Below are 17,947 nucleotides of genomic sequence, written 5' to 3' on the forward strand. Positions count from 1 at the left end.
CACAAAGATTTGTGGACCAAATTTCCATGACTTTTCCCAAAACTTTCTGTTTTTTTTTTATTTTTCCAAAACTCATCCAGGCCTAGTAATTGCTATTTGTAAATTCCATGACTTTTCCAGATTTTCATGACTGTACGAACCCTTTTAATATGATAAGGAATAAAATTCCTTACAACAGATCATTATACTATATTTGGTTTGAAACAGCTATCCCAGCATTTCTTGTTTATAACAAAACTCAACAACTCATGAACTCAACAAATCAATGCCTATTTTTTTTTTTAAACTAACATACAAAGCTATATAATATATGTTTCTTATGTATAAAAAATAAATCACTTTCTCATGTGAGATTCTTTCAATCTCTTCACCTGTTGCTGATTACCATAAAAAAACTAGTTGGGCAAAATGTCATTTGGCAGAGAACATGGCAGAATGCAAACAGGGGGTCCAGTGTGCTGCTATCGGGTTTAGTTGAGAACATTATAAGAACCGTTCATAAACAATCAAGGTCTCGTGGTCCCCTAGAAGCTATTCCCATTAAGTGGGCTGCACATTCAATTTCTCAGTAAATCATAATGCAAACACAAATGCATCACAACACAGCGGCCAATGTAAACACAATACTGAGATGTCAGCGCAGCGCACGTCCAGATCTCTTGGGAACATAAACAAGGGGGCCTGGTGAAAACATGCCGTTACAACCCTTCACTCAAACCAAACAGTCCACTCGCCCCATTCATTTCTCACGTAAATGTACCAGTGTCATGTATACATGTAGCCAACATGTGCAGCCCAGAGCACGTTCAGACCAAGCTATTTTAAAATCTCTGCTCTAAATCTGATGACTTCAGTGCTAAAACCTGATTGGATGAATCACCTTTCCAAGGCTTAAAATAAACACAACATGCACTGTAAGACCACACACATCAGTATAATTAAGTGTTAAAGCATAAAGATATGTTAAGCCATGTTTTTTTTTTCCATAACAATTGTTTGCCTTTTTGTGCCTTTAAAATTGATCTATGTAAATTAGTTCTGTTGTGATTGGCTGCACCATACTACTGGGGTCTCACTCTGAAAAGTACCACTTCTTATAACTTCAGAGTAAGTGGGAGGAGCTAAACTGCTGTAGGCTGTATAGTGAAATATATGTACATATGTTCATTGTGATACATATTATAAGAACAATTAATTTGAAATGGTCTGTTTTACCCTAAATCAAATTTTTACTTAAAGCAACAGTTCACAAGTTTCTAAGAATGTGTGAGAATGTGTAATTACACAGAGCCAGAGCATGTGGAACAACAAACCCACCAGACATCCCCGTTGCAGAAAAAGAAAGAATTAAAGGGTCTGCAGCTTTGAAGAAGTCAGGCAATACAGGCAATGCAGGTTTAAATGTATAACTCAAAGTTGTCTACTGATTCTATGTTCTGTTGTAAAATAAGGCAGCATTTTTCCTATTTTCCAACAGCTTGAGCTTATCCACACAAAATACACATCTGATTTAGTTTCACACTGCAGAAGATGCATATCCGTGAGATCACGTTTTCACACCAGATTAAATTACATTAAAAGGTAGTGTTAATTAACAGGTTTCTGAGAGTGTGGGCAGCTACATCTGTTCCAGGCTAAAATAATAAATAAATAAATAAATAAATAAATAAATAAATAAATACAAGCAAAAAAAGCAATCAAGCAAGTTCATATTCTTGAATTTCAGCCCGTAGCTAAAATTAAGCCAAATGAAGCGGTTTGGAATGAGTGCCTGCACGTTGCACTCAGAGGTTTAGAGGCTCCAGGACTAAAAAGTTGGCTCAGAAATCTCACAGAAGAAAAAACAATACATTTCTGAGAGACTGAAGCTTCAATTCTTCTCCAGAGGCAGAGAGGAAATGAGTCACAATTGAGCATGTCCCTTTAATTCAGACATTATGGATCCTGGCACTGGACTGAGCTGTGTGATCACTGTGTGATTAAGCTGATCCGCCTCTAGGGGGCAGACTTGTTTAAGCCATGATTGTATTAGTCAGGTGTTTGCCAAGTGAACATGACCTCTGTTCATGCTTCTGTTTAAGACCGCTTCATAAGCAGCACCAGAGAAACAGCTCGTGCCTTTCTGAGGACTGTGGTTTTATTCGGTCACAAAATACACCATGTTACTCTCTAAATCAGAAAACGACAAAAGACGAATAATACCTTGACTGAACCAAATACACCAGACTTTTTAAGCAGTGAGGCTACAGGACAGACAAAGGTAATGGGAAGCAAGTGGCTACAATGTTGTTAGTAGAAGCTAACAAATGTATCAAATACTATGATTACTATTTCTAAATATATATAAAAAGTCTCTGCAATGCTACAAAAAATTACAAAAAAAACATGTATTAATCCATTAGTGCTTAACAATGTTAACAAATTAGCCTTCTATGGCATGAATTATGTTTTTTTTGAGAAAAATGTAATATTTTGACTTTTAATAACAAGCAGATAATTTAAATCCAATAATTAAGAGTAAAAAAGCACTAAAAACATACAAGGTAAGAGGTGAGAACCACTGCTTCCCCTTATTTTTAAAAAGTGGTCTAACAAGGAGCTAAACGAAAAGAGTGCAAGAAAACAAACAACCAAATACTTATTTACATATTCTTGTACATACTGGTATATACATAATTTATGTATGACCCACTTGTTCACCTCATTGTATTGGATGTAGATATGCTTGCAGTATTATATTAAAAGTAAATAAGTAAGTAAGTGAATCAATAAATCAATATGGTACAGTGTGGTATGAAAAGGTGCAATAATCAAAAAATTGGTTGGTTGTCTGAGGAAAACATTATGCCATAGAGGGTAAAGTAAATTGTATTACTTCACCTCTACATTGCTTTTTTATTGCTTGTTAGCACCATTAGCCTCACAGATACACTTTCCTTGTCCATATGTTTTGCTTTAAGTGGTCTTATATATTTCCTTCAGAGAGTTAAATGTTTTTTTTTCCTGATTAAACCTGATAAATATTCTGTTCCACACAACTAGAGCAGAAGCATTCTAAACATTTTATGCAAAAAAGCAGAGTCTTTGTTGCTGTTTGGTAGCTAACGCTAGGCTAGTAACCTAGCTATTTTAGCATTAGCTACTTATAAACTGATATGCAGACATTCTGCTAACAATAAACACAGTACACAGAAATGCAGGCTAATGATGGCTGGTCGACTAAAGCTGCATTCAAGTGAGAAAATGAATAATACAGCTTTTACATGATATTTACAAATGGTAAAATCAGGATGAGTTGTAACCTACTTTTACAGTGTGTATTTAAATTGTGATTTTACATAATGTAATTTATGCAATTATACTCCAATGCCTAACTGATGCTTATACATTTTTTATATATATATTTTACAGTATTTGTGGATTATTCTATTAAATATTTTTTAGGATATTCAGATTCCCATGCCTCAGTATATGGCATCTGGTACATAACCTTCCGATGAGCACCTCACATCACATCACACATCACTTTAAACCACTACTCCAGCCTTCCACAGTTCATCTACAAGACATAAAATACAAGTCAAAAGTCAGCTTTGTGAGGTAGAGTCACTTGGAATGGCTTTCAGTTAACAGCTGGTGCTGAACCTTATGAGTTAATTACTTGGACTTTTTACCTCTTTATGTGTTTAAGATCATCAGTTTTGTTGTGAAGAGGAAGAGTTGTACACAGTGTATGCAGTGGTATACAGTGAATAGCCCTTTTATGACTTTGAGAAATGAGGGTCAGTCAGTACTAAAAATGCCAAGAACTATCTTGAAAGTATCCTCAAGGGCAGTCAAAAACTTAACGATAAAACTGGCTGTCATCAGGACCACCTCAGGAAAGGAAGACCCGGAGTTATCTCTGTTGCACAGGATAATTTCATCAGAATTACCAGCCTCAGAAACTGCAAGGTAAAAAAGTTGTTTTACACTTTAATTATATGACTCCTTATGTGTTCCTTAATAATCTGGAAGACTGGTTGAGGCAGCAGCCACACTGCTAAATTTACTTTATTACTTTCTGCTACATGTACTAGAATCTAAAATTCTTCAGAGATTTGAGTAAATTAAGCTATCTGAGAAAACAACACTAATGCTATTTGTTAACATTTGTTGGATCATATTAATACTTATTCTATTTTCTGAAGTAAAAGCCAAGTTGTCTTTTGTCAGCACACAGTATCCAAGATATTTGCGAACCAGTACATTTTGCCCCACCTCTTGTGGAGGTGTGGTGCCACCCCTGGGGATGTAACTACATTTGAAGCACACATACAACTGCAATACATTGGCGCCCAACACAAGACGATGTGAGAGGGAAAATCTGAGTTGGAGAAAAAGCAGGGACTGCATGGGCAGTTTATAGAGGCAACAGATTGAAAGTGGGTCAAACTCGCTCCGTCCCATAAAAAGGCACTGCACGGTGCAATGGGGACAGACATGGCCAGGCTGAGTATATGTTCATTTTTGCTGAATAAGATCATGGAAAGAACATACACACACACACACACATGTAGAGCATCAATGGAGGATCCCCAGAGATGGGAATGGGAGGGATGTTACCGCTAAGCTGTAAATGGCAGGGGGTTACCAGCATAACCAAGCGTTAGACAGCAGGGTCCTGGGTGATAAACGTGATTCATTAGCTTTACACATGAGTCCATAAACCTTAGGGATTGCTGGAGGATTTTACCCACCGGACAGTTTTTCGGGCCCCGCTGTGGGCTGATGATGTCATAAATCGGAGCCGTCTGGGGGTTGAGGAGCAATGGCTGAGATAGTTAGTCCATTACAGTAGCATTACCACATTGTCCCAAGTCGTAATGCTAGAGGCTTAAGTAGCCACAGAAATGCTGTCAAGATGGAAACTTCTCTCTCCCCTTGCCCTCTCTTTCCTTCCTTTTCTTACATTCTCATTCCCTCCCCCTCATTTCTTCACACTGTATTGGTTGGAACTGAAGAAACAGCAGAGCTCTGGCTATGTTTACTTACATTGCTTTTGGTTGGGTGCAATTTTTCTAATCGTAATGATTTTCTTTGAGACAGACGCTGCACTAGCCTAGTATACATTTCCTCGTTCAAGCATGAGAGTTGATTTATATCAAAGCCACGGCCAAGTCTACTGAAATGTTTTCCATATCACAGAGCCTTTAACACTTATCATTGTTACAGGAGAGAACATTACTTCTTGGTCAAGACTAATCTGACTGCCTCTGTTTTTCAGCTTTAACTGCAGTTTCCTTGGCATTGTGAACAAGTTTGGACTGAAGTGGCTAAGGCCAAGATGGGGGGAATTTGTCCACTGGCAAACGGTTAAGGGTGACACCCACTGCTCATAAGAATGGATAAACTGAAGGAACGGCAGTGCCAGCTGGCTCTCTTGACAGGAAGAAACCCAAGTACCTGCTAATTTGATTGAGAGCAATAGCATTAACTCGCTCAGATTCTGCTGAGGTTTTTAATAAAGCATAAAAATAGGTCAGTCACTAGATGCATCTTCTCCTCAGCATCATCAACTACAAACAATTATGGCAAAAAAATTTAGTACTGTTTTGAAGAATGCACTAAAACCTGATTAAAATCTTGCTGCTTATTCCAAAATCATCCTCATGCAATCTTTGTTGTTATTTGTTAAAGATTTGATACAATCCTGGCAATTATGCAGCTTTATTCAACCAAACAGCCGTTTGTTTTGAAGTTCACTTATCTACTTTTAATCATTATTGTTTTACTCATCAGGTCTACACTTCATCATTTTACATTCATTTTACTTCCCATAAAGCTGTTTTCCTGACTGTGGAAAATCAAAGTAATCAAACTACAAATTAGAGAATTGGTCTTGAACTGAACATGCTACTAACCCAGGCTAGATCACGTCTGTTTAAAACAAAGAACCACTGACTGACATTCAATCATTGGCCAATTTAAAACTGCTGACCTTTCCACTGTAGAGGTCGCAACCTCTTTTGCAATCAAGAAAGACTATAACGAGTTGAACAGTGCAGAGGGAGAAAGTGCAAAGGTTCAGAATGAATCAGAATTAATGGGAATTATTAGCCACTGAAATGAAGCGTATCAAATGCTCCTGATGTTTCATGGTTTTCTAATACGTGGTTGGGCAATTCAGTTTTAATTACAGTATATCTTGGCCTAACAGAGCGTGAGGAGCAATTGCATCGTTTCTGTGTTACCCAGTTTCTTATACAGGCTATAAGATTGTGAATGTTTTCAGTTGAGGATTAACACTTATGATAGTAATTAGTTTTCCATATGATCTGTCATATAAGTATGCGCTCCAGTGAAAGTGCACAAATTAAATTACTCTCAATTTCATCTCCCAATTAGTTTGGCTAATAAGTTATTTGGCAGCTGTGCACGATGATGTCATGCATCTGTATAGCCGGTAGGAAAGTTCTCATTTGCTTCAGACAAACAACCAAACATGACCTTGCCCTGGTCTGCTGTAGAAATTTGTGCTTCTGGCATGAGTAGCACTTCTCGTCATGAAGAGTCATGAAAACATTGTCTGGCGTTGTCATCGGACCCAGGGACCCTATATAAACAAGCACAGTCATACATCAGAGGATCGTACAAAGGGTGAGGGGATGCAAAAAACATACATACATGAGTCACTTCTCAGCTTCTCAACAGCTTAATAACATGACATGATTGCATATAAAACTGTTAGGATAGCGTTGACTTCATTTGAGAATAATGCTTTTGTTTGACTGGGGTGATGACTTGGTCTAATGAAGCAAAACAACTCAAACGTACATTGTTAATACTGTTTATTTAGCTCCAGCTTTCACCACCAATGAAGGAAAATGGATCTGATTTTTAGAGTTGGTTCCTCCATGTAAGTGCACAAAGACAGACCAAAGTTTACCCTGAAGTTTTTTTTTTAGTTTGGGTATATTCTTGGTACCCAAAACCATCTTGTAAGTTAAAATGTATTGATTGATATCACATTGTATCTGGCTATTCCCATTGTTTCCATTCGGTTTTTACTCTAGAACCTGGATTCTGAATTCATGTGCTGGAACACAACTACTTACGACTGCCTACAGTTAAGACGGTCTTGACCCAAAATAGAAAAGCTGCACAAACGTTTCACCTGATGGGCTGTATATTGTATGGATCACATGTGGCAAACTTTAAATGTGGCTTCTCAAGCTGGCTTAGTTTTGCCACAGTACACTTGCCATCACCATAACTGATGCATATATACAGCTCTGGGAAAAAAATAAGAGACCACTTCAGTTTCTGAATCAGTTTCTCTGATTGTGCTATTTATATGTATATGTTTGAGTAAAATGAAAATTTTTATTACAGACAACATTTCTTCCAAATTTCAAATAAAAATATTGTCATTTAGAACATGTATTTGCAGAAAATGAGAAATGGCTGAAATACCCCCCAAAAAAGATGCAGAGCTTTCAGACTTTAACTAATGCAAATAAAACAAGTTAATATTTGTAAAGTTTTAAGAGTTCAGGAATCAATATTTGGTGGAATAACCCTGGTTTTTAATCACAGTTTTTATACATCTTGGCATGTTCTTCTCCACCAGTCTTACACACTGCTTTTGGACAATTTAATGCCACTCCTGGTGCAAAAATCCATGCAGTTCAGCTTGGTTTGATGGCTTGTAATCATCTGTCTTCATCTTGATTATATTCCAGAGATTTTCATTAGATACTATCTGCCCACCTGTCCAGTCTGGCAGTGATGGATGTTCAACCCCTTAGGTTGTAACATGTGCAACCAGACTGATTGAAGTCTCTGGTAGGCAGGCTTCCTGCAACCCACCACAGATCAGCTGCCCACTGCCCACTTTCTGCCACCTGCCTCGCACAAGTTACTCACTTTCTACAACTGATTATTTTAAAGTTTATCTAAACTCTAACAAGGATGTCTAACTTCCACAGCTTGTGTATCTAATCATCTGAATATATTAGACCTATGTGGATGTTTAATGATGGTTTAACATTCATTTATAAATTGTGTGACCAGAGGAGGATGGGTCCCCTCCTACATACTAGCTTTGATAGTACAAATGATCAGTTCATGTGATCAGTTCCTGTGACAGTACAAGATACATGTGAGCCTCGGCTCCTCCCAAGGTTTCTTCCTCCTCCAGCTCTGAGGGAGTTTTTTTCCTCTCCTCTGTCACTCACTGGGGGTTCACTAGATTTGATTCTGTGCTTTTGCGTATGGTTACTCATTTCCAAACACAACATATTTGCATGTTCCATTTTGCACAAAAACGTTTTGTGGCTGCGATTTGCATGAAAAAAAAAAAACAGACGTCCCTCAACAAAGACAACAGAATCCACAGTTGTGGTTTCACAAATCAGTCAATGACATCTTGATGATGCCTCGTGTCTGTGAGGTTTGTCTCAGTTTTTAAATTAAAACAGAGAATGATGGTGACATTTAACAGACACTGCAGAAACCACAGATTCTTTAAATAAATAAGAGATACTTTTCACTGGAAAGAGTGAGAGAGCATGTCTCTGGAGGCTTTTACCTGCACCCAAGTTTCCACAAATAATTGTTACTCATCAGACAGTCAAGAAGACGTCCCTAAACACTTTAACCACAGGCTTTCTCTGGGTGAAAGAGTTTAGAGAATATAGGCCTGTTTTGTGTCATTTCCAAAAGAATGTTCTAAACTGTCAATAATGCTTACCTTGAGTATACCCTAAGGTCCCAAAAATGCATTTACTGAAGATTTTAAGTTGTTCTTTGAAGACTAAATTGTAAGAATCTGGATTTGGTCAGAGGATGTTTAAGAATCATATTAACAACTATGTTATGTTGCTACAAACATGCTGTTTTTGAAACATGCTGTTTTTATCATTTATGGTGTTCTAATGAGGATTACATTGCCAAGATGGCCCACAGCAGACACATAAGAACTATCCGGATGGGATTAGTTTCTCAGGGGCTCTGGGAAAATTTTCTCTTTTATATTTTCCTCTGAGAAAATTACAGGCTGAATTATCTAGTTTTTAGTGCAGTCCGGACTTCCATCTTTGAGTTTTGTCACTTTGGGTTTAATAAAATAGCTACTTGTCCACTGCCACGCACCATAATTACACTTTGGGCACGTGTTTCCACAGAGATCTATGTAAACACAACAGCGACAGGAAATGGAGGAGCTACTGAACGCAATGTCATGTGACCAAGAAAGCCAAAAAACTCAATTGCAGTCCGGATGCAAGAGGTTTATCACTAAGTAAAAGTGTAAAAATTTTCACAATGTCCCCCTGAAAAAAACTAATCCCGTCCAGGTTAATTTTTTAAACCTTAAAAAGAAGCATAATTGTTTTTATCTACCTAATAGTAAATAGTTAGGATGTTACAAAACAGTTTTTGGGTTTTGCAATTAGCTGGATTTATTTCATTATTTTGTTTATGAAAGATTTTCTTTTATATTAGAACACAATTTTGATATTCATGGTATGTCAGTTTTGTATATAACCTATCCATTAATAAACTACACAGTTAGGGTACCTTTTCTTTTGTATCAAACAACAGAAAAAGACGTGTTGAGATTTTATTTTGTGTCTTTTAAAAAAAACAGGGGGACAAATCACAATAATATCTGTTTATTTTACTAATTGTACTGGGAATTAAAAATTGGACTCTTCATATGTATCATTTTTACAGTACTGTTTACTGTCTTTGCTTTCTTTTACTATCACAGATTTTCTAGCTCTCTCATGGCTAATTGCAAGCAGCAGACAGTGATTAAACATGCCCTCAAAACTAAAGTAGCACTATTATAATCAGAGTAAAGCCCATTACACAGACAATATATAGGGTTAAATGTAAATTTGCATGTAAATTTAAATCTGGCACTTATGTTTTAACTTGCTGATATAAACTCCTACTATTTTGACTTTTTGTTTAGAATTGTATAAATATAGTGTTTATTAGATATTTTAACAACAAAGCTAAAACCAGTTTGGTCACATTTGTGTACAACTACATCTCTGAAGTAGGAAAATGTACATTCAAAAAGTCTTGATTTTAAACATTATTACTCAAATATAGTAACATGTAGGCATATAATCAAACATACCTTGACTATAAGTACTATACATTAAACGTTTTAATATATTAATTTAGTAGCTTTTGTAACCAAAATCATATTTTAAATATTACATTTCAATACAGATATTGTATTATATGTAGAATCTGCTTTGTTATATAGAGTTAATAATCCTATGTTATTATTGGATTAAATTACAGTAGTTATTATTTAAAAAATAGGGATGAAAAACATTTGAATGTAGGGGTACACAGTTCTCTGGAGTCATGCAGGCTGCAGGGTTTGCCATTCTGGGTTTGCCTGCTGAATTGCTCAGTCAGTCTTCATTACAGTCTTCATGCTCACCTGCTAACAATTTATGGACTCATCAGTCTCTCCTTATACATCCCTTTGTTTTTCCTTTTTCTTGGCAAAGTTTTGCTCTACTCATCACATGAATTTAAGGGGTAGTATTTCATAGTTTCCTTCTTTTCTATTTCTTGGTATGTCATTATCCTTTTAATGTTTTCTTTTTCCCCACCAGTGCATTCGTACTAAAAATGAGAACATGCACAGCTTTTAAGCTTCACTTTCTCATGATAATATACCTAAATCTTTCCTCTATTACATTGAAATCTATACTATATGAAGTGTATACTATACTTTTACACATACTGTACATTTTACCTTCCAACAACTGTTCAAAGATAGAGATATTTGCAAAGAATGACAAAAGAATGACCTCTTTGGCGTATTTTTAGTATTTTAAAGTCTATTCACAAAATGTTGAGGAGAGCGATACAGCTCTCCTGGTGTTAATTCACCTTTACTGCTTTGTTGTCAAGCTTACTTTGTTTGGGTACAGTTCACCCCATTTAGAATAAATATTGCCTAAATTGAGCTGAGACACAGTAAATGTGGTAATTCCTAACATTTCTTAGTACATTACACAAAAAGTGTACACTGTATCAATCCTATTGGCTCCTGGCCTCAATAAGTTGCATAATATATGCATCTTCCCAAACCTTGCTCGCTGTGTAGCCTTCGCTTGGAAATTTGGATATATTTAGTGTAATGGTGGACTGTCTTACCACAGACAGTCTTGTATTAAGAAACCTTCTCAGAATAAATTTTGATTGAAAAGCTTGCAAACTAAGGGTTTAATGAAATGATGTGCTACATCTTGTGAGATTAAACTTAAACTTATGCACACGTAAAACAGCCGCAGCACACATACACACACACACACACGTTGTTTCATGTTCCATTAATGCATGGTCCACCGAGCCTCACATTACCATCCACGCATTCCCGCCTTTGTGGTTTAAACTGCAGAGCAACATGGAAACAAACGGAGGCAACACATTGACACGACGCAGAAGTATATACCACAGAGATTCTGCCATAGGTTGCCAAGTCTGTATAGAACCCTATAAGGGGATTGCCAGTTGACTACAGAACCCTCAATGGTGGGATTCTGACAGTAGTTTGTGAGATCATACAGGAGAGAAGTTAATGGGTTTACAGTAAATTCAGCAGCAGTACTTACATTCTGGTCTGTGTTTTACTGCATATGATATCAATCATACATAATTTATAATCCGAGTAAAACTTGACTTGATTGACATCCATTACAAAATGATTACTTGTAATGTTAAAAACAGTCATATAGAATCATGTTTTCAATCATATATTTTATCATAAAAAATGTGTTAAATCCTGTCTAGTTTACTCTCTTCTTGTTCTTGTGAGCCCAATATTGTGTCTCATCTCGTCTTGTAAGATGTGTGTCTCCTTACACCTCTACTACACTACACTGATGGTAATTTTTGGGGATATGGCTATAAAGCAAATAAATAATGCCAGAAGCCATTAGGAAAGATGTAGTTCTTGTGTGATGTGCGGAAAATGTTAGGCAAACTTTACTTTTACTCCTGAAGACAGTTAAAAGATCATCTTCTAGAAGAGAGTTAAAGTTACTCTACACACCTGTCTAGTCAGTGGTGACACAGTTGTCAATTGTCTGAGGTAGCATAAAACCATGAAAATAGCAATTATTCGGATACATGTCATTAGCTGTATTCTATAGCTGTATTTCCTCTCTGTTTAATGCTGAGAGATTTTAGGTTTAATCTGAATATCTGAGACGTTCAGTAGAGCAACTATGCAGCTTTGTTTTCCTTTTTTACGAGTCTTTAAGAGCAGTGGCTGTAATGGGTTCTCTGGGGAGGCTGTTTTCAATGATTCTGCTGGCAGGCTGATGTACTGGCTGTCTGAAATATTTGCGTTATATATGGTACACATATTTGAATGATAGACGACCCTGAGGGCACTAAAATAGATTTATGTGTATGGGCAAGGCTGCGACATTTTGAGTCAATATGCTTAAAGAGTTCACCCCAGTCAAGCACTGTGTATTATGTAACTGCTGCTGCTTGATAGTGCTGTGTCTCGTGGATATGGCCTAATAAAAAAAGTACAATAAGAAGCACAGCATTTCTATGCACATTCAGACATGATAAATAAAAAACTTCACACTTCATACTTTACTAGAATAAATCATATGGAATTAAATTTCATCTGCATTGCATTTTATTGAAATAGATATTTGTAATCTAAAGTTGAGTAACAATCATCAGGTAAACAATAGATTTATCACTTTTACAGTCATAATATTTGTATACATTCTGGGCATGTGCAATGGGGGAACAAAGAATAAACTTGCCTTAGGGTAATGTAAGCACATAAGATGTAATATACTGCACACATGGACGTTTATTAAGAGCTGGTTGCTGAGTTTTAGATAAATTTTTCTAATCAGAATTTGCATATAGTTTAAATAATTTAAAGCAGCAGTCCTTAAGAATTTTTATTTTTTATTCGAAAGCATTTTTAGAACTGGGAACAAATTATTCAAATAAATGGTGTCTATTACCTTCTCTGCAAAGCCAAATACATTTATTCTAGTTTTTTTTTAGACCAAGACATCTTTTCCTTGTGCCTGAGCAGCACTACTGGCACTACTAATAGCTCCAGTACAAGAGCTACTGCAAACATGGAGATATCAGAATAGATAACTATGTCGTTGTCTTTTCATTCACATTAATTCATTCATTAATCTGAACCAAATACCGAATTAGAACTGAGGTGAGCTGGAAAGCTCTAATATAGGGTATTAAAATCGCCAAATTCATCCATTCTGAAATCAGACCACACATGATGCGCTTTAAACAGGACTTTCCATGTGGTAGATGCAATTTCACATTCTCACCAGAGAGGTCTCCAAATCCATAAAACATATGGACTGTCACTTTAAGGGGAACATAATAGAAACTTGGAAACACATTGACATAAAACAGTTAATCCAGAATCCAGTATTGAAATGAGTTCATTTCAGATAGAATAAAAACTCTTTGCATGTGAATGTGAACACTGCTGTGCTGTATGAAGTTGAATACTGTAGATGTGAATTGGGTAGATGTGAGTGGTATAAATAACGTGCCAGCTCTGCTATTACGTAATGTGGCAATTTAGCAGGGGTAAAGTCAAACTCAAGGCTCCACGTCAGCAGTGAACAGCTTTTTCTGCAGCACGCACTTAAAACCCTATATCCAACAGAGATTTATAGGTCCAGTAGAAGTCTTAAGTTAGGGGATGGGGCTCTGATGTTTCAATTATAAGGTTTTACAAGCTTTAGATGGCTGACACATGGGATATATATGACACAAAGTGGCCGAATTGGGAGTTAGAAAATGGCACAGTATGCATTTCAGAGTTACTTATTCCTTTATCCAAGAATGCTTCAAAGAAGTGATCTCTCTCTCCTACTTCCTTATCATTTTAAGTTACTCAGGGTGCAAAAGTGCCATTTGCAGAGAGCGTGTGGTATTGCGTAAAAAATTGCAAGTAAGTACCTTCACAAATCATAACAATGACACTGAGTACAGTAAGTATGTTCAGCTTTTCGTTTAATAAGACACTCACTGATGCATGTAGCTTATGTGTGAGAAACAACAACAATGCAATTTTATGTAAAAAGACAGTTTTTTGCATAACAATGGATATAAAAAAGCTATTTGCTATTGTAAAGCTTTAGAAGATAGAATAGAATTCAGCATTACTACTAGCATTAAAAAAAACAATCTATATTTCTAGCTTGTGTTTCTTTAAAACAGGGGACATTCTCTGATTGTAAGTTAAATAATTTAAAATTTATTTGATTTTGAATGGTCTTCTGATTTTTTTTAGAAAAAGTCATATAAAGCTCAGGCAATATTTTGCCTCTTTATACTTTATAGTCTTTGCCTGTACTTGTTTAAGTGATGTCATATAAAAGAGCAACTTTAAGATACTAGAACTATGTTTATAATGGAGATGTGTAAGTGAAAGGACATAAAGATTCTCTAACAATTATAAAAAGTTCCTTCAACTTTTTATAATTGTTAGAGAATCTTTATGTCCTTTCACTTCCAATTATTGTTCTTTATTGAACTAAAATGGACTCTTTTATGGCATCCTACAGGGGTTGGACAAAAAAACTGAAACACCTGGTTTTAGACCACAATAATTTATTGTGTCGACGGACAGTTTTTAGGACATAATCAGGGTTAGCACCTGAACATCCCTTTCAGACAGCTTCCTCTTGCATCCACAGTTAATCCTGTTGGATGTGGTTGGTCCTTCTTGGTGTTAGGCTGACATTACCCTGGATACTGTGGCTCTTGATACATCACAAAGACTTGCTGTCTCGGTCACAGATGCGCCAGCAAGACGTGCACCAACATTTTGTCCTCTTTTGAACTCTGGTATTTCACCGATAATATTGTGTGCTTTGCAATATTTTGAGCAGAACTGTGCTCTTACCCTGCTAATTGAACCTTCACACTCTGCTCTTACTGGTGCAATGTGCAGTTAATGAAGATTGGCCACTAGGCTGGTCCAATTTAGCCATGAAACCTCCCACACTAAAATGACAGGTATTTCAGTTTCATTGTCCAACCCCTGTATATTTAAAGAACCTTCTGAAGTATGTTTTATTTTTAGTATATAATAAAAGCACAGTAATCGCTCTAGATTTTAAAGCATTTAAAAAAAGTTGGTTCATAGAATTTCCTACAGGTTTAAAATTGTGCAGTTTTGCTGCTGTAATTATGTACAACTGCATGGTTGCATGATATTGGAAAAAAATAACAGACATAGAAATGGCAATAATTTGTTGTTCTATATAAATTTATCTTAAAATAAAAAAAACAAGGATTTTTTTTACTAGATTTCATTTCATCTTTTTAAGCAAGTTGTATCTTTAATAAATTATTTAAATAATTTACCTCAGATCTCCTTGATTTTTGGAATGCAATGGAATATAAAAAAAAACAAAAATGGTCTGAAAACAGTTGGCTTGTAAAGCACACAAATAATTCACAAAACACTAAATAAATGTTTTTCAACCAACTACGAGAAGTGGCCTTAAAACCTATCTTGGCCAAAGTAAAACATAGCATATGTTAGTTTTTACCAGGATTACATATTAATGATTAATCAAATGAATTAACCAGAGATTATAAAGTAAAACATGCTAAATATTAATTAAGATAAAATACGGATTATTTATTTGATCAAAAATAACACAATATACTAAAGCACAAAAACTCCTCCATAATTTTTCAATTGCAATGACTGACACCTTGCATTGTTTTTGAGTCTTCTTCAGACAGAACATTAGACTCCCCCTCCCCCACCCCCTGTTAAGAGATGTTTTGTCTGATTCCTTTCTGTGAAGTGCCACATTGAGGAGGTTGCCAGGTTCAGCAGAATTATGTGTTCTGTGGAATTTCCTTTTGATGGCTTACATTTTGAACATCTGAGCTCCACATGAGACACTGAGCCACTGCAGCGAGTCAAAACCTATCAAAAGTTTTGCACAGTCCCAATGTCTGGAAAATTAACAGACGCCTCATTAAACGTGTGATGTATCTCTGAGCTAGTATGAAGTGCTTTGGCTATGTTGCTGCTTATATATCACAAAGAGCAATAGCAGGAGATTCATTAATGTATGCCTGATTTCTTGTGTTTTAGGAGTCAGACGCTCAACTTGCCAGATGAAACTCAACGGCAGGAATGTAAACGCGTTGCCTTTACTCCATTCTGACCAGGAGGTCCAGGCAACCTGTTAATAAAGCAGCGTGGAGGTCTTTGCTGGACAGACATGATAGATGGGATTGATGCTTATCCATTGTTCCTGCTCTATGTAACCTGGCTGGCTGCAGCTTTAATACTTTCACAACAGCAGCTCCTTGCAGCTCAGCTATGACCATTGCTGGCAACAATACAACAGTAATAAATCAGGAGGCTCTGAGAGACGGGGGATGAAATGAAGAGGGGAGCACTCCTACAGCAAACCTTGGCTGAGCTAAGGTCATGAGGAAGGGAGGAAAAACAGTGTTGGAAATGCAAGTGACCTATAGGACCTCTATCAATCTTCAGATCCACAGCTACACCATGGCCTAAGTGTGTGTCCACAGGGTGTGTAAAAGCAGTGGATCAGCTACAGGCATCAGAGGGGCACTGGTTCTTTGCTTCATGCTTTAGAGAAGGTGTGTGGTATGCAGGGTTAGTCAGAGCTTCTAGATGAGGATAGATTGGCTCGTGCTCTTCAGATCCAGTGTAAGCTTGCAGGTTGCGCTGACTAACAGCAGACCAAACAGAGGCGACTTACTGTAAACCTGGAGCTTCAGACACATCCAGAGCTGCACTCCAGCAGGAGCTGCTCATTCCAGACACAGATGTTCACATATTCACATGCAGTTCCTGTGGATTTTGCTGTAGAGGTAGAGTGTTGATCGCCAATAGCTCAATAGACCAGTAGCCAATAGCATCTCACACATTTTCAATCTGTACAACTGACCATGGCATGGGTTTTTGTATCTTCAAGACAATGGGGCACCGGTTAATTGTGTATCGCGCAGCTGGATTTGGTATTGTGAGGTAAAAAAAAAAGTACACCGTGCGTGGCTCAGAACACTCAAAAGGCACGTGCTAACGCTCTTAATTAATCATGTGTTTTGGGCATAATGTGAAATAAACCAATCAGTGTGTCACTTGCTATTTGCTTTAAGAGGCAAGTGAGCTCTGACTTTGGAGCATTTCTATCTTAACAGTGAGGCGCTTTGTGCGTCTCAGCAGAGGAATCTGAAAGCGCGTTCACACTGTGAATGTATGCCAGCATCTTATTTAAGGGAACAGCAATGTTATTTTATTTCAATGTTATTTTTTAAAGTTGGGTTTTTAACAATGGGGTGTGTACTCTTGCTAGACGCGCACAGCATGCACGGTGAACCTATATGAATGGACTCTAATGATTGATTGTTTTCTAGATTAATTTCAGTCAGTGGCACTCCTGTGTTTTCTGCCGCCAAAATAGCAACACCCCAGAAATGTACCTAAATACATCTCACTACCAGACCACCACGCCCATCAGTGTAGATACTCAGTGTAGACTGTTGACAGTGTGTAAAAGAGTATCGAGTATTGCAATGCTCCTTGCGCAGAATGTATAATATGGCCCAAGATCTTAGACATCAGCAGTCTGTGGACTTGCTGGAATTGTCTTGTTGGAATAGTGTACCTATGTGCGTGTTTAGAAAAGATTAGGCCTTTTTTTAAGATGCAGGACCTCATTAACCTAATGTTGGGCTGTCAAAGTGGTCGCAAATTACATTATCAACTTAACCTATAATAAATGAACATGAAATTGTTAATTTTTGCCACCAACTCCACTAGAACAAAAGTGTAACTTGTCACTAAAAATGACATATACCAAGCATATACCCATTTGAAATGTCCTGAAGAAGAAAGTCATCACTGGTG

At 36.8% G+C, this 17,947-nt stretch overlaps 1 long non-coding RNA gene across 2 annotated transcripts; it reads left to right on the plus strand.

The window, feature by feature from the left end:
* Nucleotides 1-2,080: 2,080 nt before the first annotated feature.
* Nucleotides 2,081-5,647, plus strand: LOC125802920 (uncharacterized). 2 transcript variants are annotated; one of them, XR_007439963.1, is made up of 3 exons: nucleotides 2,081-2,260; nucleotides 3,871-3,954; nucleotides 5,267-5,647. It is a non-coding gene; the product is annotated as an uncharacterized LOC125802920 (long non-coding RNA). The 2 variants fall into 2 exon arrangements; XR_007439959.1 differs by lacking the exon at nucleotides 3,871-3,954.
* The last annotated feature ends 12,300 nt before the right edge of the window (nucleotides 5,648-17,947 follow it).

This window comes from Astyanax mexicanus, chromosome 1 (genome assembly GCF_023375975.1).
Source record: "Astyanax mexicanus isolate ESR-SI-001 chromosome 1, AstMex3_surface, whole genome shotgun sequence".
NCBI lineage: Eukaryota > Metazoa > Chordata > Actinopteri > Characiformes > Acestrorhamphidae > Astyanax > Astyanax mexicanus.